The following is a 25,594-nucleotide window of genomic DNA, read 5'->3' on the forward strand; positions in this document are numbered from 1 at the left end:
AGTCAATGTAGTGTAAGCAGCTTGAAAAGAAAGTAATTGAACTTGTTCAAATTTCTGGAGACGGTTACTCACACCAGGGCAGCACACTGGTTAGCACCGTTACCCAAACGGAAGAAGGTCCTGAGTTCAGCTCTACCATCGTTCTGTGTGGAGCTTGCATGTCTCCCCGTTTTGCGTGGGTTCTCTCCTTGTACTCCGGCTTCCTGCCACAGTCCAACGACCTGCAGTTAGTGGAAATAGCCTAATTGGAAAATCTAAATTGCCCATAGGTGCCAATGGTTTTCTGTGTCTATGTGTTAGCCCTGCAACAGACTGGTGACCAGTCGAGAGTGTACCCTGCCTCTCCCCTAAGATAGCTGGGATAGGCTCGAGCTCCCTGAGACTCTGTAAAAGAAAATGAGCAGAGAATGGATGGGTGGTTGATCAAACGTAAATATTCCCAGTCACTTTCAGTTCAAGCTGCTTAGCATGATCTCATATTTGCCATTTTCTCTACCTCTTCCCCTCTGTTGTGTGTTTGTGTGAGATATTCTCACTTTTGCCATTTCTTGTCTCTTTCCCCTGGTCTGTGAGTGTGTGTGTGTGTGTGTTAGTCCCACAAATTGCATACTCTGCTTTTGTCCTCAAATCGGGTAGGAAGTGTCTGTGTGGTTGAGCTGGTCTGGTCTGTCTAGACTTTCACTAGATAGATCAGGCTGCACCTGTGTCTATGTGTTAGCACTATGAAACAGTGGAGGGTCACCAGGACATGCAGAACTTGCTTCCTTAGTAGAAAGGGCCACTCCCACAGGCGGAGGGCTGTGAGGCACCGCCCGCCGGGCCCTCCCCTTTGGGAAAACCCTCAACGCAGGGCCGAACCTTGGAGTTCTGTATGTCCATTCAGGCACACTCCGTACTTGATCTGTAGGCAATTCCTCTCAGAAGTGGAGGTCACGGTGGAGGCGTCGGTGGCGGAAGGCGTTCCCTCAGTGGTTCTCCTCTTCTGAGATTGTGTAAAAACATAAGTCAATGTAGTGTAAGCAGCTGAAAAGAAAGTAATTGAACTTGTTCAAATTTCTGGGAGACGGTTACTCACACCAGGGCAGCACAGGGTTAGCACCGTTACCCAAACGGAAGAAGGTCCTGAGTTCAGCTCTACCATCGTTCTGTGTGGAGTGGCATGTTCTCCCGGTTTTGCGTGGGTTCTCTCCTTGTACTCCGGCTTCCTGCCACAGTCCAACGACCTGCAGTTAGTGGAAATAGCCTAATTGGAAAATCTAAATTGCCATAGGTGCAATGGTTTTCTGTGTCTATGTGTTAGCCTGCAACAGACTGGTGACCAGTCGAGAGTGTACCCTGCCTCTCCCCTAAGATAGCTGGGATAGGCTCGAGCTCCCTGAGACTCTGTAAAAGAAAATGAGCAGAGAATGGATGGGTGGTTGATCAAACGTAAATATTCCCAGTCACTTTCAGTTCAAGCTGCTTAGCATGATCTCATATTTGCCATTTTCTCTACCTCTTCCCCCTCTGTTGTGTTTGTGTGAGATATTCTCACTTTTGCCATTTCTTCTGTCTCTTTCCCCTGGTCTGTGAGTGTGTGTGTGTGTGTGTTTGTCCCACAAATTGCATACTCTGCTTTTGTCCTCAAATCGGGTAGGTGTCTGTGTGGTTGAGCTGGTCTGGTCTGTCTAGACTTTCACTAGATAGATCAGGCTGCACCCACCTATGAAACAGGTGGAGGGTCACCAGGACATGCAGAACTTGCTTCCTTAGTAGAAAGGGCCACTCCCACAGGCGGAGGGCTGTGAGGCACCGCCCGCCGGGCCCTCCCTTTGGGAAAACCCTCAACGCAGGGCCGAACCTTGGAGTTCTGTATGTCCATTCAGGCACACTCCGTACTTGATCTGTAGGCAATTCCTCTCAGAAGTGGAGGTCACGGTGGAGGCGTCGGTGGGCGGAAGGCGTTCCCTCAGTGGTTCTCCTCTTCTGAGATTGTGTAAAACATAAGTCAATGTAGTGTAAGCAGCTTGAAAAGAAAGTAATTGAACTTGTTCAAATTTCTGGGAGACGGTTACTCACACCAGGGCAGCACAGGGTTAGCACCGTTACCCAACGGAAGAAGGTCCTGAGTTCAGCTCTACCATCGTTCTGTGTGGAGCTGGCATGTTCTCCCCGGTTTTGCGTGGGTTCTCTCCTTGTACTCCGGCTTCCTGCCACAGTCCAACGACCTGCAGTTAGTGGAAATAGCCTAATTGGAAAATCTAAATTGCCCATAGGTGCCAATGGTTTTCTGTGTCTATGTGTTGAGAATGGAGCCTGCAACAGACTGGTGACCAGTCGAGAGTGTACCCTGCCTCTCCCCTAAGATAGCTGGGATAGGCTCGAGCTCCCCTGAGACTCTGTAAAGAAAATGAGCAGAGAATGGATGGGTGGTTGATCAAACGTAAATATTCCCAGTCACTTTCAGTTCAAGCTGCTTAGCATGATCTCATATTTGCCATTTTCTCTACCTCTTCCCCCTCTGTTGTGTGTTTGTGTGAGATATTCTCACTTTTGCCATTTCTTCTGTCTCTTTCCCTAAGGTCTGTGAGTGTGTGTGTGTGTGTGTTTGTCCCACAAATTGCATACTCTGCTTTTGTCCTCAAATCGGGTAGGAAGTGTCTGTGTGGTTGAGCTGGTCTGGTCTGTCTAGACTTTCACTAGATAGATCAGGCTGCACCCACCTATGAACAGGTGGAGGGTCACCAGGACATGCAGAACTTGCTTCCTTAGTAGAAAGGGCCACTCCCACAGGCGGAGGGCTGTGAGGCACCGCCCGCCGGGCCCTCCCCTTTGGGAAAACCCTCAACGCAGGCCGAACCTTGGAGTTCTGTATGTCCATTCAGGCACACTCCGTACTTGATCTGTAGGCAATTCCTCTCAGAAGTGGAGGTCACGGTGGAGGCGTCGGTGGGCGGAAGGCGTTCCCTCAGTGGTTCTCCTCTTCTGAGATTGTGTAAAAACATAAGTCAATGTAGTTAAGCAGCTGAAAAGAAAGTAATTGAACTTGTTCAAATTTCTGGGAGACGGTTACTCACACCAGGGCAGCACACTGGTTAGCACCGTTACCCAACGGAAGAAGGTCCTGAGTTCAGCTCTACCATCGTTCTGTGTGGAGTTGGCATGTTCTCCCGGTTTTGCGTGGGTTCTCTCCTTGTACTCCGGCTTCCTGCCACAGTCCAACGACCTGCAGTTAGTGGAAATAGCCTAATTGGAAAATCTAAATTGCCCATAGGTGCAATGGTTTCTGTGTCTATGTGTTAGCCCTGCAACAGACTGGTGACCAGTCGAGAGTGTACCCTGCCTCTCCCCCTAAGATAGCTGGGATAGGCTCGAGCTCCCCTGAGACTCTGTAAAAGAAAATGAGCAGAGAATGGATGGGTGGTTGATCAAACGTAAATATTCCCAGTCACTTTCAGTTCAAGCTGCTTAGCATGATCTCATATTTGCCATTTTCTCTACCTCTTCCCCCTCTGTTGTGTGTTTGTGTGAGATATTCTCACTTTGCCATTTCTTCTGTCTCTTTCCCCTGGTCTGTGAGTGTGTGTGTGTGTGTGTTGTCCCACAAATTGCATACTCTGCTTTGTCCTCAAATCGGGTAGGAAGTGTCTGTGTGGTTGAGCTGGTCTGGTCTGTCTAGACTTTCACTAGATAGATCAGGCTGCACCCACCTATGAAACAGGTGGAGGGTCACCAGGACATGCAGAACTTGCTTCCTTAGTAGAAAGGGCCACTCCCACAGGCGGAGGGCTGTGAGGCACCGCCCGCCGGGCCCTCCCTTTGGGAAAACCCTCAACGCAGGCCGAACCTTGGAGTTCTGTATGTCCATTCAGGCACACTCCGTACTTGATCTGTAGGCAATTCCTCTCAGAAGTGGAGGTCACGGTGGAGGCGTCGGTGGGCGGAAGGCGTTCCCTCAGTGGTTCTCCTCTTCTGAGATTGTGTAAAACATAAGTCAATGTAGTGTAAGCAGCTTGAAAGAAAGTAATTGAACTTGTTCAAATTTCTGGGAGACGGTTACTCACACCAGGGCAGCACAGAGGTTAGCACCGTTACCCAACCGGAAGAAGTCCTGAGTTCAGCTCTACCATCGTTCTGTGTGGAGCTGGCATGTTCTCCCCGGTTTTGCGTGGTTCTCTCCTTGTACTCCGGCTCCTGCCACAGTCCAACGACCTGCAGTTAGTGGAAATAGCCTAATTGGAAAATCTAAATTGCCCATAGGTGCCAATGGTTTTCTGTGTCTATGTGTTAGCCCTGCAACAGACTGGTGACCAGTCGAGAGTGTACCCTGCCTCTCCCCTAAGATAGCTGGGATAGGCTCGAGCTCCCCTGAGACTCTGTAAAAGAAAATGAGCAGAGAATGGATGGGTGGTTGATCAAACGTAAATATTCCCAGTCACTTTCAGTTCAAGCTGCTTAGCATGATCTCATATTTGCCATTTTCTCTACCTCTTCCCCCTCTGTTGTGTGTTTGTGTGAGATATTCTCACTTTTGCCATTTCTTCTGTCTCTTTCCCCTGGTCTGTGAGTGTGTGTGTGTGTGTTTGTCCCACAAATTGCATACTCTGCTTTTGTCCTCAAATCGGGTAGGAAGTGTCTGTGTGGTTGAGCTGGTCTGGTCTGTCTAGACTTTCACTAGATAGATCAGGCTGCACCCACCTATGAAACAGGTGGAGGGTCACCAGGACATGCAGAACTTGCTTCCTTAGTAGAAAGGGCCACTCCCACAGGCGGAGGGCTGTGAGGCACCGCCCGCCGGGCCCTCCCCTTTGGGAAAACCCTCAACGCAGGGCCGAACCTTGGGAGTTCTGTATGTCCATTCAGGCACACTCCGTACTTGATCTGTAGGCAATTCCTCTCAGAAGTGGAGGTCACGGTGGAGGCGTCGGTGGGCGGAAGGCGTTCCCTCAGTGGTCTCCTCTTCTGAGATTGTGTAAAAACATAAGTCAATGTAGTGTAAGCAGCTTGAAAAGAAAGTAATTGAACTTGTTCAAATTTCTGGGAGACGGTTACTCACACCAGGGCAGCACACTGGTTAGCACCGTTACCCAAACGGAAGAAGGTCCTGAGTTCAGCTCTACCATCGTTCTGTGTGGAGTTGGCATGTTCTCCCCGGTTTTGCGTGGGTTCTCTCCTTGTACTCCGGCTTCCTGCCACAGTCCAACGACCTGCAGTTAGTGGAAATAGCCTAATTGGAAAATCTAAATTGCCCATAGGTGCCAATGGTTTTCTGTGTCTATGTGTTAGCCTGCAACAGACTGGTGACCAGTCGAGAGTGTACCCTGCCTCTCCCCCTAAGATAGCTGGGATAGGCTCGAGCTCCCCTGAGACTCTGTAAAAGAAAATGAGCAGAGAATGGATGGGTGGTTGATCAAACGTAAATATTCCCAGTCACTTCAGTTCAAGCTGCTTAGCATGATCTCATATTTGCCATTTTCTCTACCTCTTCCCCCTCTGTTGTGTGTTTGTGTGAGATATTCTCACTTTTGCCATTTCTTCTGTCTCTTTCCCCTGGTCTGTGAGTGTGTGTGTGTGTGTGTTAGTCCCACAAATTGCATACTCTGCTTTTGTCCTCAAATCGGGTAGGAAGTGTCTGTGTGGTTGAGCTGGTCTGGTCTGTCTAGACTTTCACTAGATAGATCAGGCTGCACCCACCTATGAAACAGGTGGAGGGTCACCAGGACATGCAGAACTTGCTTCCTTAGTAAAAGGGCCACTCCCACAGGCGGAGGCTGTGAGGCACCGCCCGCCGGGCCCTCCCCTTTGGAAAACCCTCAACGCAGGGCCGAACCTTGGAGTTCTGTATGTCCATTCAGGCACACTCCGTACTTGATCTGTAGGCAATTCCTCTCAGAAGTGAGGTCACGGTGGAGGCGTCGGTGGGCGGAAGGCGTTCCCTCAGTGGCTCTCCTCTTCTGAGATTGTGTAAAAACATAAGTCAATGTAGTGTAAGCAGCTTGAAAAGAAAGTAATTGAACTTGTTCAAATTTCTGGGAGACGGTTACTCACACCAGGGCAGCACAGAGGTTAGCACCGTTACCCAACCGGAAGAAGGTCCTGAGTTCAGCTCTACCATCGTTCTGTGTGGAGTGGCATGTTCTCCCCGGTTTGCGTGGGTTCTCTCCTTGTACTCCGGCTTCCTGCCACAGTCCAACGACCTGCAGTTAGTGGAAATAGCCTAATTGGAAAATCTAAATTGCCCATAGGTGCCAATGGTTTTCTGTGTCTATGTGTTAGCCCTGCAACAGACTGGTGACCAGTCGAGAGTGTACCCTGCCTCTCCCCCTAAGATAGCTGGGATAGGCTCGAGCTCCCCTGAGACTCTGTAAAAGAAAATGAGCAGAGAATGGATGGGTGGTTGATCAAACGTAAATATTCCCAGTCACTTTCAGTTCAAGCTGCTTAGCATGATCTCATATTTGCCATTTTCTCTACCTCTTCCCCCTCTGTTGTGTGTTTGTGTGAGATATTCTCACTTTTGCCATTTCTTCTGTCTCTTTCCCCTGGTCTGTGAGTGTGTGTGTGTGTGTTTGTCCCACAAATTGCATACTCTGCTTTTGTCCTCAAATCGGGTAGGAAGTGTCTGTGTGGTTGAGCTGGTCTGGTCTGTCTAGACTTTCACTAGATAGATCAGGCTGCACCCACCTATGAAACAGGTGGAGGGTCACCAGGACATGCAGAACTTGCTTCCTTAGTAGAAAGGGCCACTCCCACAGGCGGAGGGCTGTGAGGCACCGCCCGCCGGGCCCTCCCCTTTGGGAAAACCCTCAACGCAGGGCCGAACCTTGGAGTTCTGTATGTCCATTCAGGCACACTCCGTACTTGATCTGTAGGCAATTCCTCTCAGAAGTGGAGGTCACGGTGGAGGCGTCGGTGGGCGGAAGGCGTTCCCTCAGTGGTTCTCCTCTTCTGAGATTGTGTAAAACATAAGTCAATGTAGTGTAAGCAGCTTGAAAAGAAAGTAATTGAACTTGTTCAAATTTCTGGGAGACGGTTACTCACACCAGGGCAGCACACTGGTTAGCACCGTTACCCAACGGAAGAAGGTCCTGAGTTCAGCTCTACCATCGTTCTGTGTGGAGTGGCATGTTCTCCCCGGTTTTGCGTGGGTTCTCTCCTTGTACTCCGGCTTCCTGCCACAGTCCAACGACCTGCAGTTAGTGGAAATAGCCTAATTGGAAATCTAAATTGCCCATAGGTGCCAATGGTTTTCTGTGTCTATGTGTTAGCCCTGCAACAGACTGGTGACCAGTCGAGAGTGTACCCTGCCTCTCGCCCTAAGATAGCTGGGATAGGCTCGAGCTCCCCTGAGACTCTGTAAAAGAAAATGAGCAGAGAATGGATGGGTGGTTGATCAAACGTAAATATTCCCAGTCACTTTCAGTTCAAGCTGCTTAGCATGATCTCATATTTGCCATTTTCTCTACCTCTTCCCCCTCTGTTGTGTGTTTGTGTGAGATATTCTCACTTTTGCCATTTCTTCTGTCTCTTTCCCCTGGTCTGTGAGTGTGTGTGTGTGTGTGTTGTCCCACAAATTGCATACTCTGCTTTTGTCCTCAAATCGGGTAGGAAGTGTCTGTGTGGTTGAGCTGGTCTGGTCTGTCTAGACTTTCACTAGATAGATCAGGCTGCACCCACCTATGAAACAGGTGGAGGGTCACCAGGACATGCAGAACTTGCTTCCTTAGTAGAAAGGGCCACTCCCACAGGCGGAGGGCTGTGAGGCACCGCCCGCCGGGCCCTCCCTTTGGGAAAACCCTCAACGCAGGGCCGAACCTTGGAGTTCTGTATGTCCATTCAGGCACACTCCGTACTTGATCTGTAGGCAATTCCTCTCAGAAGTGGAGGTCACGGTGGAGGCGTCGGTGGGCGGAAGGCGTTCCCTCAGTGGCTCTCCTCTTCTGAGATTGTGTAAAAACATAAGTCAATGTAGTGTAAGCAGCTTGAAAAGAAAGTAATTGAACTTGTTCAAATTTCTGGGAGACGGTTACTCACACCAGGGCAGCACACTGGTTAGCACCGTTACCCAACCGGAAGAAGGTCCTGAGTTCAGCTCTACCATCGTTCTGTGTGGAGTTGGCATGTTCTCCCCGTTTTGCGTGGGTTCTCTCCTTGTACTCCGGCTTCCTGCCACAGTCCAACGACCTGCAGTTAGTGGAAATAGCCTAATTGGAAAATCTAAATTGCCCATAGGTGCCAATGGTTTTCTGTGTCTATGTGTTAGCCCTGCAACAGACTGGTGACCAGTCGAGAGTGTACCCTGCCTCTCCCCCTAAGATAGCTGGGATAGGCTCGAGCTCCCCTGAGACTCTGTAAAAGAAAATGAGCAGAGAATGGATGGGTGGTTGATCAAACGTAAATATTCCCAGTCACTTTCAGTTCAAGCTGCTTAGCATGATCTCATATTTGCCATTTTCTCTACCTCTTCCCCCTCTGTTGTGTGTTTGTGTGAGATATTCTCACTTTTGCCATTTCTTCTGTCTCTTTCCCCTGGTCTGTGAGTGTGTGTGTGTGTTTGTCCCACAAATTGCATACTCTGCTTTTGTCCTCAAATCGGGTAGGAAGTGTCTGTGTGGTTGAGCTGGTCTGGTCTGTCTAGACTTTCACTAGATAGATCAGGCTGCACCCACCTATGAAACAGGTGGAGGGTCACCAGGACATGCAGAACTTGCTTCCTTAGTAGAAAGGGCCACTCCCACAGGCGGAGGGCTGTGAGGCACCGCCCGCCGGGCCCTCCCTTTGGGAAAACCCTCAACGCAGGGCCGAACCTTGGAGTTCTGTATGTCCATTCAGGCACACTCCGTACTTGATCTGTAGGCAATTCCTCTCAGAAGTGGAGGTCACGGTGGAGGCGTCGGTGGGCGGAAGGCGTTCCCTCAGTGGCTCTCCTCTTCTGAGATTGTGTAAAAACATAAGTCAATGTAGTGTAAGCAGCTTGAAAAGAAAGTAATTGAACTTGTTCAAATTTCTGGGAGACGGTTACTCACACCAGGGCAGCACACTGGTTAGCACCGTTACCCAACCGGAAGAAGGTCCTGAGTTCAGCTCTACCATCGTTCTGTGTGGAGTTGGCATGTTCTCCCCGGTTTTGCGTGGGTTCTCTCCTTGTACTCCGGCTTCCTGCCACAGTCCAACGACCTGCAGTTAGTGGAAATAGCCTAATTGGAAAATCTAAATTGCCCATAGGTGCCAATGGTTTTCTGTGTCTATGTGTTAGCCCTGCAACAGACTGGTGACCAGTCGAGAGTGTACCCTGCCTCTCCCCCTAAGATAGCTGGGATAGGCTCGAGCTCCCCTGAGACTCTGTAAAAGAAAATGAGCAGAGAATGGATGGGTGGTTGATCAAACGTAAATATTCCCAGTCACTTTCAGTTCAAGCTGCTTAGCATGATCTCATATTGCCATTTTCTCTACCTCTTCCCCTCTGTTGTGTGTTTGTGTGAGATATTCTCACTTTTGCCATTTCTTCTGTCTCTTTCCCCTGGTCTGTGAGTGTGTGTGTGTGTGTGTTTGTCCCACAAATTGCATACTCTGCTTTTGTCCTCAAATCGGGTAGGAAGTGTCTGTGTGGTTGAGCTGGTCTGGTCTGTCTAGACTTTCACTAGATAGATCAGGCTGCACCCACCTATGAAACAGGTGGAGGGTCACCAGGACATGCAGAACTTGCTTCCTTAGTAGAAAGGGCCACTCCCACAGGCGGAGGGCTGTGAGGCACCGCCCGCCGGGCCCTCCCCTTTGGGAAACCCTCAACGCAGGGCCGAACCTTGGAGTTCTGTATGTCCATTCAGGCACACTCCGTACTTGATCTGTAGGCAATTCCTCTCAGAAGTGGAGGTCACGGTGGAGGCGTCGGTGGGCGGAAGGCGTTCCCTCAGTGGCTCTCCTCTTCTGAGATTGTGTAAAAACATAAGTCAATGTAGTGTAAGCAGCTTGAAAAGAAAGTAATTGAACTTGTTCAAATTTCTGGGAGACGGTTACTCACACCAGGGCAGCACACTGGTTAGCACCGTTACCCAACCGGAAGAAGGTCCTGAGTTCAGCTCTACCATCGTTCTGTGTGGAGTTGGCATGTTCTCCCCGGTTTTGCGTGGGTTCTCTCCTTGTACTCCGGCTTCCTGCCACAGTCCAACGACCTGCAGTTAGTGGAAATAGCCTAATTGGAAAATCTAAATTGCCCATAGGTGCCAATGGTTTTCTGTGTCTATGTGTTAGCCCTGCAACAGACTGGTGACCAGTCGAGAGTGTACCCTGCCTCTCCCCCTAAGATAGCTGGGATAGCTTGAGCTCCCCTGAGACTCTGTAAAAGAAAATGAGCAGAGAATGGATGGGTGGTTGATCAAACGTAAATATTCCAGTCACTTTCAGTTCAAGCTGCTTAGCATGATCTCATATTTGCCATTTCTCTACCTCTTCCCCCTCTGTTGTGTGTTTGTGTGAGATATTCTCACTTTTGCCATTTCTTCTGTCTCTTTCCCCTGGTCTGTGAGTGTGTGTGTGTGTGTGTTTGTCCCACAAATTGCATACTCTGCTTTTGTCCTCAAATCGGGTAGGAAGTGTCTGTGTGGTTGAGCTGGTCTGTTCTGTCTAGACTTTCACTAGATAGATCAGGCTGCACCCACCTGTAAAACCTGTGAAACCTGCCGCCCGGACAAGGGTTTTTTCTGCTTTCTTTCAAACGCCTGGTGGGCGGTGCCACCCATCACGAGGGCTGGCCAGGCTTTCGGAGCCAGGGGGTGGGACACCCGTAGAAAGGGTGGCCAGGCGGCTCGGACCGAGTGTTTTCTGCTTTCTTTCAAACGCCTGGTGGGCGGTGCCACCCATCACGAGGGCTGGCCAGACTTTCGGAGCCAGGGGGTGGGACACCCGTAGAAAGGGTGGCCAGGCGGCTCGGACCGAGTGTTTTCTGCTTTCTTTCAAACGCCTGGTGGGCGGTGCCACCCATCACGAGGGCTGGCCAGGCTTTCGGAGCCAGGGGGTGGGACACCCGTATAAAGGGTGGCCAGGCGGCTCGGACCGAGTGTTTCCTGCTTTCTTTCACACGCCTGGTGGGCGGTGCCACCCCATCACGAGGGCTGGCCAGGCTTTCGGAGCCTGGGGTTGGGACACCCGTATAAAGGGTGGCCAGGCGGCTCGGACCGAGTGTTTTCTGCTTTCTTTCACGCGCCTGGTGGGCGGTGCCAACCCATCACGAGGGCTGGCCAGGCTTTCGGAGGCTGGGGGTGGGACACCCGTATAAAGGGTGGCCAGGCGGCTCGGACCGAGTGTTTTCTGCTTTCTTTCAAACGCGTGGTGGGCGGTGCCACCCCATGACGAGGGCTGGCCAGGCATTCGGAGCCTGGGGGTGAGACACCCGCAGAAAGGGTGGCCAGGCGGCTCGGACCGAGTGTTTTCTCCTTTCTTTCACGCGCCTGGTGGGCGGTGCCAACCCATCACGAGGGCTGGCCAGGCTTTCGGAGCCTGGGGGTGGGACACCCGTATAAAGGGTGGCCAGGCGGCTCGGACCGAGTGTTTTCTGCTTTCTTTCAAACGCCTGGTGGGCGGTGCCACCCATCACGAGGGCTGGCCAGGCTTTCGGAGCCTGGGGGTGGGACTCCCGCAGAAAGGGTGGCCAGGCGGCTCGGACCGAGTGTTTTCTCCTTTCTTTCACGCGCCTGGTGGGCGGTGCCACCCATCACGAGGGCTGGCCAGGCTTTCGGAGCCAGGGGGTGGGACACCCGTATAAAGGGTGGCCAGGCGGCTCGGACCGAGTGTTTCCTGCTTTCTTTCACACGCCTGGTGGGCGGTGCCACCCCATCACGAGGGCTGGCCAGGCTTTCGGAGCCTGGGGTTGGGACACCCGTATAAAGGGTGGCCAGGCGGCTCGGACCGAGTGTTTTCTGCTTTCTTTCACGCGCCTGGTGGGCGGTGCCACCCATCACGAGGGCTGGCCAGGCTTTCGGAGCCAGGGGGTTTGGACACCCGTATAAAGGGTGGCCAGGCGGCTCGGACCGAGTGTTTTCTCCTTTCTTTCACGCGCCTGGTGGGCGGTGCCAACCCATCACGAGGGCTGGCCAGGCTTTCGGAGGCTGGGGGTGGGACACCCGTATAAAGGGTGGCCAGGCGGCTCGGACCGAGTGTTTCTGCTTTCTTTCACGCGCCTGGTGGGCGGTGCCACCCCATCACGAGGGCTGGCCAGGCATTCGGAGCCTGGGGGTGGGACACCCGCAGAAAGGGTGGCCAGGCGGCTCGGACCGAGTGTTTTCTGCTTTCTTTCACGCGCCTGGTGGGCGGTGCCAACCCATCACGAGGGCTGGCCAGGCTTTCGGAGGCTGGGGGTGGGACACCCGTATAAAGGGTGGCCAGGCGGCTCGGACCGAGTGTTTTCTGCTTTCTTTCACGCGCCTGGTGGGCGGTGCCAACCCATCACGAGGGCTGGCCAGGCTTTCGGAGCCAGGGGGTGGGACACCCGCAGAAAGGGTGGCCAGGCGGCTCGGACCGAGTGTTTTCTCCTTTCACGCGCCTGGTGGGCGGTGCCAACCCATCACGAGGGCTGGCCAGGCTTTCGGAGCCTGGGGGTGGGACACCCGCAGAAAGGGTGGCCAGGCGGCTCGGACCGAGTGTTTTCTGCTTTCTTTCAAACGCCTGGTGGGCGGTGCCACCCATCACGAGGGCTGGCCAGGCTTTCGGAGCCAGGGGGTGGGACACCCGTAGAAAGGGTGGCCAGGCGGCTCGGACCGAGTGTTTTCTCCTTTCTGTCAAACGCCTGGTGGGCGGTGCCACCCATCACGAGGGCTGGCCAGGCTTTCGGAGCCAGGGGGTGGACACCCGTATAAAGGGTGGCCAGGCGGCTCGGACCGAGTGTTTTCTGCTTTCTTTCACGCGCCTGGTGGGCGGTGCCAACCCATCACGAGGGCTGGCCAGGCATTCGGAGCCTGGGGGTGGGACACCCGCAGAAAGGGTGGCCAGGCGGCTCGGACCGAGTGTTTTCTCCTTTCTTTCACGCGCCTGGTGGGCGGTGCCAACCCATCACGAGGGCTGGCCAGGCTTTCGGAGCCTGGGGGTGGGACACCCGCAGAAAGGGTGGCCAGGCGGCTCGGACCGAGTGTTTTCTGGTTTCTTTCAAACGCGTGGTGGGCGGTGGCACCCCATCAGGAGGGCTGGCCAGGCATTCGGAGCCTGGGGGTGGGACACCCGTATAAAGGGTGGCCAGGCGGCTCGGACCGAGTGTTTTCTGCTTTCTTTCAAACGCGTGGTGGGCGGTGCCACCGCATCACGAGGGCTGGCCAGGCTTTCGGAGCCTGGGGGTGGGACACCAGTATAAAGGGTGGCCAGGCGTCTCGGACCGAGTGTTTTCTGCTTTCTTTCAAACGCCTGGTGGGCGGTGCCACCCATCACGAGGGCTGGCCAGGCTTTCGGAGCCAGGGGGTGGGACACCCGTATAAAGGGTGGCCAGGCGGCTCGGACCGAGTGTTTTCTGCTTTCTTTCACACGCCTGGTGGGCGGTGCCACCCCATCACGAGGGCTGGCCAGGCTTTCGGAGCCTGGGGGTGGGACACCCGTATAAAGGGTGGCCAGGCGGCTCGGACCGAGTGTTTTCTGCTTTCTTTCACGCGCCTGGTGGGCGGTGCCAACCCATCACGAGGGCTGGCAAGGCTTTCGGAGCCAGGGGTGGGACACCCGTATAAAGGGTGGCCAGGCGGCTCGGACCGAGTGTTTTCTGCTTTCTTTCACGCGCCTGGTGGGCGGTGCCACCCATCACGAGGGCTGGCCAGGCTTTCGGAGCCAGGGGGTGGGACACCCGTAGAAAGGGTGGCCAGGCGGCTCGGACCGAGTGTTTTCTGCTTTCTTTCACGCGCCTGGTGGGCGGTGCCAACCCATCACGAGGGCTGGCCAGGCTTTCGGAGCCTGGGGGTGGGACACCCGTAGAAAGGGTGGCCAGGCGGCTCGGACCGAGTGTTTTCTCCTTTCTGTCAAACGCCTGGTGGGCGGTGCCACCCATCACGAGAGCTGGCCAGGCTTTCGGAGCCAGGGGGTGGGACACCCGTAGAAAGGGTGGCCAGGCGGCTCGGACCGAGTGTTTTCTGCTTTCTTTCAAACGCCTGGTGGGCGGTGCCACCCATCACGAGGGCTGGCCAGGCTTTCGGAGCCAGGGGGTGGGACACCCGTATAAAGGGTGGCCAGGCGGCTCGGACCGAGTGTTTTCTGCTTTCTTTCACGCGCCTGGTGGGCGGTGCCAACCCATCACGAGGGCTGGCCAGGCTTTCGGAGCCTGGGGGTGGGACACCCGCAGAAAGGGTGGCCAGGCGGCTCGGACCGAGTGTTTTCTCCTTTCTTTCACGCGCCTGGTGGGCGGTGCCAACCCATCACGAGGGCTGGCCAGGCTTTCGGAGCCTGGGGGTGGGACACCCGTATAAAGGGTGGCCAGGCGGCTCGGACCGAGTGTTTTCTGCTTTCTTTCAAACGCCTGGTGGGCGGTGCCACCCATCACGAGGGCTGGCCAGGCTTTCGGAGCCTGGGGGTGGGACTCCCGCAGAAAGGGTGGCCAGGCGGCTCGGACCGAGTGTTTTCTCCTTTCTTTCACGCGCCTGGTGGGCGGTGCCAACACATCACGAGGGCTGGCCAGGCTTTCGGAGCCTGGGGGTGGGACACCCGTATAAAGGGTGGCCAGGCGGCTCGGACCGAGTGTTTTCTGCTTTCTTTCACGCACCTGGTGGGCGGTGCCAACCCATCACGAGGGCTGGCCAGGCTTTCGGAGCCTGGGGGTGGGACACCCGCAGAAAGGGTGGCCAGGCGGCTCGGACCGAGTGTTTTCTGCTTTCTTTCAAACGCCTGGTGGGCGGTGCCACCCATCACGAGGGCTGGCCAGGCTTTCGGAGCCTGGGGGTGGGACTCCCGCAGAAAGGGTGGCCAGGCGGCTCGGACCGAGTGTTTTCTCCTTTCTTTCACGCGCCTGGTGGGCGGTGCCAACCCATCACGAGGGCTGGCCAGGCATTCGGAGCCTGGGGGTGGGACACCCGCAGAAAGGGTGGCCAGGCGGCTCGGACCGAGTGTTTTCTCCTTTCTTTCACGCGCCTGGTGGGCGGTGCCAACCCATCACGAGGGCTGGCCAGGCTTTCGGAGCCTGGGGGTGGGACACCCGTATAAAGGGTGGCCAGGCGGCTCGGACCGAGTGTTTTCTGCTTTCTTTCACGCGCCTGGTGGGCGGTGCCAACCCATCACGAGGGCTGGCCAGGCATTCGGAGCCTGGGGTGGGACACCCGCAGAAAGGGTGGCCAGGCGGCTCGGACCGAGTGTTTTCTCCTTTCTTTCACGCGCCTGGTGGGCGGTGCCAACCCATCACGAGGGCTGGCCAGGCTTTCGGAGCCTGGGGTGGGACACCCGCAGAAAGGGTGGCGAGGCGGCTCGGACCGAGTGTTTTCTGCTTTCTTTCACGCGCCTGGTGGGCGGTGCCACCCCATCACGAGGGCTGGCCAGGCATTCGGAGCCTGGGGTGGGACACCCGCAGAAAGGGTGGCCAGGCGGCTCGGACCGAGTGTTTTCTGCTTTCTTTCACGCGCCTGGTGGGCGGTGCCAACCCATCACGAGGGCTGGCCAGGCTTTCGGAGGCTGGGGGTGGGACACCCGTATAAAGGGTGGCCAGGCGGCTCGGACCGAGTGTTTTCTGCTTTCTTTCACGCGCCTGGTGGGCGGTGCCAACCCATCACGAGGGCTGGCCAGGCTTTCGGAGCCAGGGGGTGGGACACCCGCAGAAAGGGTGGCCAGGCGGCTCGGACCGAGTGTTTTCTCCTTTCACGCGCCTGGTGGGCGGTGCCAACCCATCACGAGGGCTGGCCAGGCTTTCGGAGCCTGGGGGTGGGACACCCGCAGAAAGGGTGGCCAGGCGGCTCGGACCGAGTGTTTTCTGCTTTCTTTCAAACGCCTGGTGGGCGGTGCCACCCATCACGAGGGCTGGCCAGGCTTTCGGAGCCAGGGGTGGGACACCCGTAGAAAGGGTGGCCAGGCGGCTCGGACCGAGTGTTTTCTCCTTTCTGTCAAACGCCTGGTGGGCGGTGCCACCCATCACGAGGGCTGGCCAGGCTTTCGGAGCCAGGGGGTGGGACACCCGTATAAAGGGTGGCCAGGCGGCTCGGACCGAGTGTTTTCTGCTTTCTTTCACGCGCCTGGTGGGCGGTGCCAACCCATCACGAGGGCTGGCCAGGCATTCGGAGCCTGGGGTGGGACACCCGCAGAAAGGGTGGCCAGGCGGCTCGGACCGAGTGTTTTCTCCTTTCTTTCACACGCCTGGTGGGCGGTGCCAACCCATCACGAGGGCTGGCCAGGCTTTCGGAGCCTGGGGGTGGGACACCCGCAGAAAGGGTGGCCAGGCGGCTCGGACCGAGTGTTTTCTGGTTTCTTTCAAACGCGTGGTGGGCGGTGCCACCCCATCACGAGGGCTGGCCAGGCATTCGGAGCCTGGGGGTGGGACACCCGTATAAAGGGTGGCCAGGCGGCTCGGACCGAGTGTTTTCTGCTTTCTTTCAAACGCGTGGTGGGCGGTGCCACCGCATCACGAGGGCTGGCCAGGCTTTCGGAGCCTGGGGGTGGGACACCAGTATAAAGGGTGGCCAGGCGTCTCGGACCGAGTGTTTTCTGCTTTCTTTCAAACGCCTGGTGGGCGGTGCCACCCATCACGAGGGCTGGCCAGGCTTTCGGAGCCAGGGGGTGGGACACCCGTATAAAGGGTGGCCAGGCGGCTCGGACCGAGTGTTTTCTGCTTTCTTTCACACGCCTGGTGGGCAGTGCCACCCATCACGAGGGCTGGCCAGGCTTTCGGAGCCAGGGGTGGGACACCCGTATAAAGGGTGGCCAGGCGGCTCGGACCGAGTGTTTTCTGCTTTCTTTCACGCGCCTGGTGGGCGGTGCCAACCCATCACGAGGCTGGCAAGGCTTTCGGAGCCAGGGGTGGGACACCCGTATAAAGGGTGGCCAGGCGGCTCGGACCGAGTGTTTTCTGCTTTCTTTCACGCGCCTGGTGGGCGGTGCCACCCATCACGAGGGCTGGCCAGGCTTTCGGAGCCAGGGGTGGGACACCCGTAGAAAGGGTGGCCAGGCGGCTCGGACCGAGTGTTTTCTGCTTTCTTTCACGCGCCTGGTGGGCGGTGCCAACCCATCACGAGGGCTGGCCAGGCTTTCGGAGCCTGGGGGTGGGACACCCGTAGAAAGGGTGGCCAGGCGGCTCGGACCGAGTGTTTTCTCCTTTCTGTCAAACGCCTGGTGGGCGGTGCCACCCATCACGAGAGCTGGCCAGGCTTTCGGAGCCAGGGGGTGGGACACCCGTAGAAAGGGTGGCCAGGCGGCTCGGACCGAGTGTTTTCTGCTTTCTTTCAAACGCCTGGTGGGCGGTGCCACCCATCACGAGGGCTGGCCAGGCTTTCGGAGCCAGGGGGTGGGACACCCGTATAAAGGGTGGCCAGGCGGCTCGGACCGAGTGTTTTCTGCTTTCTTTCACGCGCCTGGTGGGCGGTGCCAACCCATCACGAGGGCTGGCCAGGCTTTCGGAGCCTGGGGGTGGGACACCCGCAGAAAGGGTGGCCAGGCGGCTCGGACCGAGTGTTTTCTGCTTTCTTTCAAACGCGTGGTGGGCGGTGCCACCCCATCACGAGGGCTGGCCAGGCATTCGGAGCCTGGGGTGGGACACCCGCAGAAAGGGTGGCCAGGCGGCTCGGACCGAGTGTTTTCTGCTTTCTTTCACGCGCCTGGTGGGCGGTGCCAACCCATCACGAGGGCTGGTCAGGCTTTCGGAGGCTGGGGTGGGACACCCGTATAAAGGGTGGCCAGGCGGCTCGGACCGAGTGTTTTCTCCTTTCTTTCACGCGCCTGGTGGGCGGTGCCAACCCATCACGAGGGCTGGCCAGGCTTTCGGAGCCTGGGGTGGGACACCCGCAGAAAGGGTGGCCAGGCGGCTCGGACCGAGTGTTTTCTGCTTTCTTTCAAACGCGTGGTGGGCGGTGCCACCCCATCACGAGGGCTGGCCAGGCATTCGGAGCCTGGGGGTGGGACACCCGCAGAAAGGGTGGCCAGGCGGCTCGGACCGAGTGTTTTCTGCTTTCTTTCACGCGCCTGGTGGGCGGTGCCAACCCATCACGAGGGCTGGCCAGGCTTTCGGAGGCTGGGGGTGGGACACCCGTATAAAGGGTGGCCAGGCGGCTCGGACCGAGTGTTTTCTCCTTTCTTTCACGCGCCTGGTGGGCGGTGCCAACCCATCACGAGGGCTGGCCAGGCTTTCGGAGCCTGGGGGTGGGACACCCGTATAAAGGGTGGCCAGGCGGCTCGGACCGAGTGTTTTCTGCTTTCTTTCAAACGCGTGGTGGGCGGTGCCACGCCATCACGAGGGCTGGCCAGGCATTCGGAGCCTGGGGTGGGACACCCGCAGAAAGGGTGGCCAGGCGGCTCGGACCGAGTGTTTTCTCCTTTCTTTCACACGCCTGGTGGGCGGTGCCAACCCATCACGAGGGCTGGCCAGGCTTTTGGAGCCTGGCAGTGGGACACCCGTATAAAGGGTGAGGCGTTCCCTCAGTGGCTCTCCTCTTCTGAGATTGTGTAAAAACACAAGTCAATGAAGTGTAAGCAGTTTGAAAAGAAAGCAATTGAACTTGTTCAAATTTCTGGGAGACGGTTACTCACACCAGGGCAGCACAGAGGTTAGCAACGTTACCGCACAGGAAGAAGGTCCTGAGTTCAAGTCTACCATCGTTCTGTGTGGAGTTGGCATGTTCTCTCCGGTTTTGTGTGGGTTGTCTCCTTGTACTCCGGCTTCCTGCCACAGTCCAACGACCTGCAGTTAGTGGCAATAGCTCATTTGGAAAATCTAAATTGCCCATAGGTGCGAATGGTTTTCTGTGTCTATGTGTTAGCCCTGCAACAGACTGGTGACCTGTCGAGAGTGTACCCTGCCTCTCGCCCTAAGATAGCTGGGATACGCTCGAGCTCCCCTGTGACACTGAAAAAGTAAAACAACAGAGAATGGATGGGTGGCTGATCAAACGTAAACATTCCCAGTCACTTTCAGTTCAAGCTGCTTAGCATGGTCTCGCATTTGCGAATTTCTCTACCTCTTCCCCCTCTGTTGTGTGTTTGTGTGAGATATTCTCACTTTTGCCATTTCTTCTGTCTCTTTCCCCTGATCTGTGAGTGTGTGTGTGTGTTTGTCCCACATGTTGCATACTCTGCTTTTGTCCTCAAATCGGGTGGGAAGTGTCTGTGTGGTTGAGCTGGTCTGGTCTGTCTAGACTTTCACTAGCTAGATCAGGCTGCACCCACCTGTGAAACAGGTGGAGGGTCACCAGGACATGCAGAACTCGCTGACAGACTCCTGGCCACCTCTTGCCTCCTAAGTAGAAAGGGCCACTCCCACAGGCGGAGGGCTGTGAGGTATCCATCCCCCGTCTCATCAGTAGGGGAGTATGATCTGAAATAACAATAGATCGCAAGTGTCAATAAGTGGAAGAGCACATTTTTCAGTGACAAATTAATTTATCCAGTAGAACATTTTGTGGATAGGAGCATAGTCAGAGCATGCCCTTGATGAAGTTTTATGAAAACTCCAAATGTCAACAATGCAATAGGATTGTTTTAATTGTTTCTGCCTATTTTGATTTAGTGAGTAGTGAGTATCCGTATTAGAACTTCTGTCTAGGTTAGAGAGCACACAGTTTGTACCTCCAGCTAAAATGAGATTGTGTGTTGTCATATCCAGAATTCATGAGAATAAATAGACAATGAAGGTTTCATCATCCCAGTTGGGGGCGTAAATTTTGGCTTAAATCAGTTGTAGTCCATAAAGTTGGTCAACCACAATAATACAAGGACCCATAGGATCAGATAAAATGGTTGATACAGCAAATGGGACGTTTTTACCAATAAGGATGGCCACCCCTCTGTCTTAGAGTTAAAGTTGGAATGGACTATTTGGCCAACCCAACCAGTCTTCAATCTATATTGGTCTGTTATACAAAGGTGAGTCCCCTGCGGAAAAGAGATATCAGATTTTTGAGTTGTGTAAGCACCTTTTTGCGCTTAACAGGGTGATTCATAGACTTAATGTTCCAACTTACAAAGTTGGCTGCATAACCCGTAAGCTTCGCCTGTTTATTGACAGCAGCCATAGAGTTATCTAATCAAAGAGCAACAGTATGAATGTGTGTGATAGCCACTAACGTCCAATCACATTTATGTGAATTAACTTATTCAATTCAATTCAATTCAATTTTATTTATATAGCGCTAAATCACAACAAAAGTCGCCTCAAGGCGCTTTATATTGTACAGTAGATAGCACAATAATAAATACAGAGAAAAACCCAACAATCATATGACCCCCTATGAGCAAGCACTTTGGCGACAGTGGGAAGGAAAAACTCCCTTTTAACAGGAAGAAACCTCCGGCAGAACCAGGCTCAGGGAGGGGCGGCCATCTGCTGCGACCGGTTGGGGTGAAAGAAGGAAAACAGGATGAAAGACATGCTGTGGAAGAGAGACAGAGATTAATAACAGATATGATTCGATGCAGAGAGGTCTATTAGCACATAGTGAGTGAGAAAGGTGACTGGAAGGGAAAAACTCAATGCATCATGGGAATCCCCGGCAGCCTACGTCTATTGCAGCATAACTAAGGGAGGATTCAGGGTCACCTGGTCCAGCCCTAACTATATGCTTTAGCAAAAAGGAAAGTTTTAAGCCTAATCTTGAAAGTAGAGATAGTGTCTGTCTCCCGAATCCAAACTGGAAGTTGGTTCCACAGAAGAGGGGCCTGAAAACTGAAGGCTCTGCCTCCCATTCTACTTTTAAATACTCTAGGAACAACAAGTAGGCCTGCAGTGCAAGAGCGAAGTGCTCTAATAGGGTGATATGGTACTACAAGGTCATTAAGATAAGATGGGGCCTGATTATTTAAGACCTTGTATGTGAGGAGCAGGATTTTGAATTCAATTCTGGATTTAACAGGAAGCCAATGAAGGGAAGCCAAAACAGGAGAAATATGCTCTCTCTTTCTAGTCCCTGTCAGGACTCTTGCTGCAGCATTTTGGATTAGCTGAAGGCTTTTCAGCGAGTTTTTAGGACATCCTGATAATAGTGAATTACAGTAGTCCAGCCTGGAAGTAATAAATGCATGAACTAGTTATTCAGCATCACTCTGAGACAGGATATTTCTAATTTTAGAGATGTTGCGCAAATGGAAGAAAGCAGTCTTACATATTTGTTTAATATGTGCGTTGAAGGACATGTCCTGGTCAAAAATGACTCCAAGGTTTCTCACAGTGTTACTGGAGGCCAAGGTAATGCCATCCAGAGTAAGAATCTGGTTAGATACCATATTTCTAAGATTTTCAGGGCCGAGTACAATAACCTCAGTTTTATCTGAATTAAGAAGCAGAAAGTTAGCGGCCATCCAGGTCTTTATGTCTTTAAGACATTCCTGCAGTTTAACTAATTGGTGTGTGTTACCTGGCTTCATGGATAGATAGAGCTGCGTGTCATCTGCATAGCAGTGAAAATTTATGCTATGTCTTCTAATGATGTTGCCTAGGGGAAGCATGTATAATGTAAATAGAATTGGTCCTAGCACTGAACCCTGTGGAACACCATAATTGACCTTAGTGTCTGAAGAGGACTCTCCATTTACATGTACAAATTGGAGTCTATTAGATAGATATGATACAAACCACTGCAGTGCAGTACCTGTAATACCTACAGCATGTTCTAATCGCTCTAATAGGATATTATGGTCAACAGTATCGAATGCAGCACTGAGGTCTAGCAGGACAAGCACAGAGATGAGTCCACTGTCAGAGGCCATAAGAAGATCATTTGTAACCTTCACTAAAGCTGTTTCTGTGCTGTGCTGAGCTCTGAAACCTGACTGAAACGCTTCAAATAAGCCATTCCTCTGCAGATGATCTGTCAGCTGTTTGACAACTACTCTTTCAAGGATTTTTGATATGAAAGGAAGGTTGGAGATTGGCCTATAATTAGCTAAGACAGCTGGGTCTAGAGATGGCTTTTTGAGTAAAGGTTTAACTACAGCCACCTTGAAGGCCTGTGGTACATAGCCGATTATTAGAGATAGGTTGATCATATTTAAGATTGAAGCATTAATTAATGGCAGGACTTCTTTGAGCAGTTTTGTAGGAATGGGGTCTAAAAGACACGTTGATGGTTTGGAGGAATTAATTATTGAAGTTAACTCAGAAAGATCAATTGGAGAAAAAGAGTCTAACTTAACATTGATGGTACTAAGAGTAGCTGTAGATGATATTACATCTGTGGGATGATTATTGGTAATTTTTTCTCTAATGATAAAAATTTTATTTGTGAAGAAGTTCATGAAGTCATTACTAGTTAACGTTAAAGGGATGGTTGGCTCAGTAGAGCTCTGACTTTTTGTCAGCCTGGCTACAGTGCTGAAGAGAAACCTGGGGTTGTTCTTATTTTCTTCAATCAGTGACGAATAGTAAGATGTTCTGGCTTTGCGGAGGGCTTTCTTATAAAGCAGCAAACTATTTCTCCAGGCTAAATGATGATCCTCTAAATTTGTGACACGCCATTTCCTCTCCAGCTTACGAGTTATCTGCTTTAGGCTACGTGTTTGAGAATTATACCACGGAGTCAGGGACTTTGGATTTGAGGCCTTAGTTTTCACAGGAGCTACAGTATCCAGAGTCGTACGTAGTGAGGAGGTAAAATTATTAACAAGATAATCGACCTCTGTTGGAGTAGCTTATATTTAAGCTATTTTACTTTAAATGTAAGTGATATTTTCTTTTGAAAATTCTCTAAATTAACTAGTTTTAAATATAGACCTGGTAACTAGTCTGGGATATTTGTAGCTGATGCTCCATTTTTGTACCAGTAGGTGGCGGTGTGAGACCATGGTTTGGCCTGTTGTTAGTAGTCAGAAGCATGCTCAGCACTGTTTTCTAATAATGGTGGCGTATTCCCTGCCTTATCATTTCTTTCCTGCTTGCAGGCTAGTATTGTGCCAGAAACATTCTTTAGTCTAGTAAATTCAACGTTCTGTAATGTTACTGATCGGCTCCACCTTTATAGTGTGTTGTTTTAGTTTTTTGTTTTTGCTGCCATAAAGTATTTACTTAAATTCAGTGCACATATCAAGATGGTAGTGATTACACCATTCTTTCGGAATCTTTCAAAATTCATGGATTTATCTTTTTTGCATTCATTTTGAAGCGAGTTTCATGAGAAAATTGGCTTTATCTATGAGAGTGGAATATGTTGATTCTCTTTGTCTATCTGATAACGGAACACGTATTGAGAATATGTGAAATTCTACCTCGCTCTTGACGGAGGCAGTTGCATCTTTTCCCTCTCCCTTCCCTTATCTTTCCTGCTTGGCTTCTCATGTCCTTTTGTATTCTTGTGTAACTTTCTAACCCTCAGAGAGTCTCTCAGTCTTGCTCTCTAAAACCTAAAGAATTATGAATTTGATCAACTGGTCCCTTAACGAAATTGATACCCTATTTTTGATGAGAAGCCTGGGCTTGGGAGAGCCTGATTGTCCCCCGAGCCCCTTGCTGCCAGATACTTGATGGTCGGTTGCGTCGTGTGTCTGGCGACACTCAATAGAGGACATTGAACGAGATCTACCCATTCGGAACCATAATAACAGAGTTCTGGCTGATCGGAGCTGGCTTGAACCTGGCTTATCGAAGAACAAAGAAAGCGGTCCCACAAGGCTGGCTGACATGATTCACGATGGGCAATACCGAAGTACTCACACTGTGTTTATTGAACGCAATATGGATAAGATGCTGGAGAAGCTCACGGCTCTGCAATGGGAAATTGATAGACCTAGTGACCAGTGATGGACATTAGACCAATTGTGAAATTGCATGCAGTTGTTCACATTAACCCAAACAATCATCTTCTTCACTCATTTGGCTCCTGAACAACAAATTCTCTCTGATCCTATCCTTCAAGGACACCTGCGTCGGATGAGAACTGTTGACTTTGCTTAACCGGGTGAAAGGACACTCTCTCTCAAGTTGAACAGAATACACACACACACACACACACACACACACACACACACACGCATGCACACTGACGCAGATGTACACTCACCCCCCTTCAAACGCCTCCGATGGTTGCACCCACCCAATGCAGACGGCGATTGATTGGGCCAGCGTGGAATCATGCTGCTGTCTACACCGGCGAACTCTCACCCCATTTACCCACCCCTGTTACTTGTCATGTGTTTTCATGGTGTTACAGTGTGAAGATTCATGTGCTTTTTGTGCTGAGGAATTTTTGTTTTCTGTTCTCATACTGATCCCCTACCAGGAGCTCAGTCTGAGTAGAGTTCTCTTTTTTCATCCTCCACTCCCCTATTGTGTTGCACATTTCACTGTTTTTCTGTAAGCTCCCTGTTCTGACCTGTCTCCCCAATGTGATGTTTGTGTAATGTATGTATGGTCGGAAGGGGTCCAATTTTGCTGCAGGCAACTGCAAGTGACAAATAAAGCTTCATCATCATCATCATCATCATAATGTGAGCTATATTTGGAAAAAGTAAATACACATTTGTAATACTATAAAGTAACAAAAGACTGCATGAGTTTGAATTGGAATAAATAATGGAGCAACAACTAGCCACGTCTCCCTGGCTAGTAATTTCTTTCCTGGTTGTAGGAAAGTAATTTTGGAGTAATTTTTGACCAGGATATGTCCTTCAATGCACATATTAAAGAAATATGTAGGGCTGCTTTCTTCCATTTGTGCAATATCTCTAAAATGAGGAATATCCTGTCTCAGCGTGACGCTAAAAACCTAGTTGTAACACATGATACTTTACCACTACAGAATGTAGAGGAAGTTAGGATCTTGGGCATGTTCTCTAGGAATCAACTAAGGATCAAGTGACACACAGGTAAAAGAACAGTTAACATTTATTTAGACAAAACCATAAATAGTCATTCAACAATTCACAATGAGAAAATTCCAATAGTCCATGTTTGTCAGTCTGTGTACTCAGTTCAGAGTTCAGAGTTCTTTTCAGTCTTTTCAGTTCAGGTGTGTGAAGTGTGTGTGGATAGTGTTAATGTTAGTAGTACTACCCGGGTAGTGTATTGTTTTCAGATCTCATGAGCTTATCTGTCAAGAAGTAACGCGGCTGTCACTTCTAAGTAGGCTGGAAACCTTCCTGCATCGCAGCTGGGGATCCTGAATCCTGACTCGCTGCAGGTCTCACTCGCACAATTTCAGACTCCAACAAAAAAACCAACCTGCACAGGGCAGTGAACACATTTTGCATTAATATAAAACAACTTAATCAACACTAGTGACCATACACCTCTCACTCTTCATATATGACAACTTAATGCAATCGATAATAACAGAATTAAAGAACCTTAAAACAGTTTCCAAAAGCAGTTATCACAAAAAATTAACTCACATCTCCTTTTTTGTAAACAGTAACATTAATCCAGCGCTTACTGAGTTGTGAGAATGCACCTCATCGATGCACGACAGAAGTACAAAACGTGGTCGCAGTACTATTTATCCAAAGACTGGTCATATTTATTTCCCTTCAGTTCATTTTC

The 25,594-nt window shown here is 52.1% G+C and overlaps 2 long non-coding RNA genes across 2 annotated transcripts; both read right to left on the reverse strand.

Annotated features, from left to right (window-relative positions):
- Positions 1-6,134: 6,134 nt before the first annotated feature.
- LOC112848316 (uncharacterized) lies at positions 6,135-7,053 on the reverse strand. Its single transcript, XR_003222398.1, has 3 exons — positions 7,021-7,053; positions 6,664-6,927; positions 6,135-6,341 (listed from the first exon to the last, which is right to left on the reverse strand). It is a non-coding gene; the product is annotated as an uncharacterized LOC112848316 (long non-coding RNA).
- A 1,716-nt stretch (positions 7,054-8,769) lies between these two features.
- Positions 8,770-9,764, reverse strand: LOC112848314 (uncharacterized). The gene is made up of 3 exons (XR_003222394.1): positions 9,644-9,764; positions 9,006-9,321; positions 8,770-8,911 (listed from the first exon to the last, which is right to left on the reverse strand). It is a non-coding gene; the product is annotated as an uncharacterized LOC112848314 (long non-coding RNA).
- Between the last annotated feature and the right edge of the window lie 15,830 nt (positions 9,765-25,594).

The sequence above is a fragment of the Oreochromis niloticus genome, linkage group LG12 (genome assembly GCF_001858045.2).
Source record: "Oreochromis niloticus isolate F11D_XX linkage group LG12, O_niloticus_UMD_NMBU, whole genome shotgun sequence".
Taxonomy (NCBI): Eukaryota; Metazoa; Chordata; class Actinopteri; order Cichliformes; family Cichlidae; genus Oreochromis; species Oreochromis niloticus.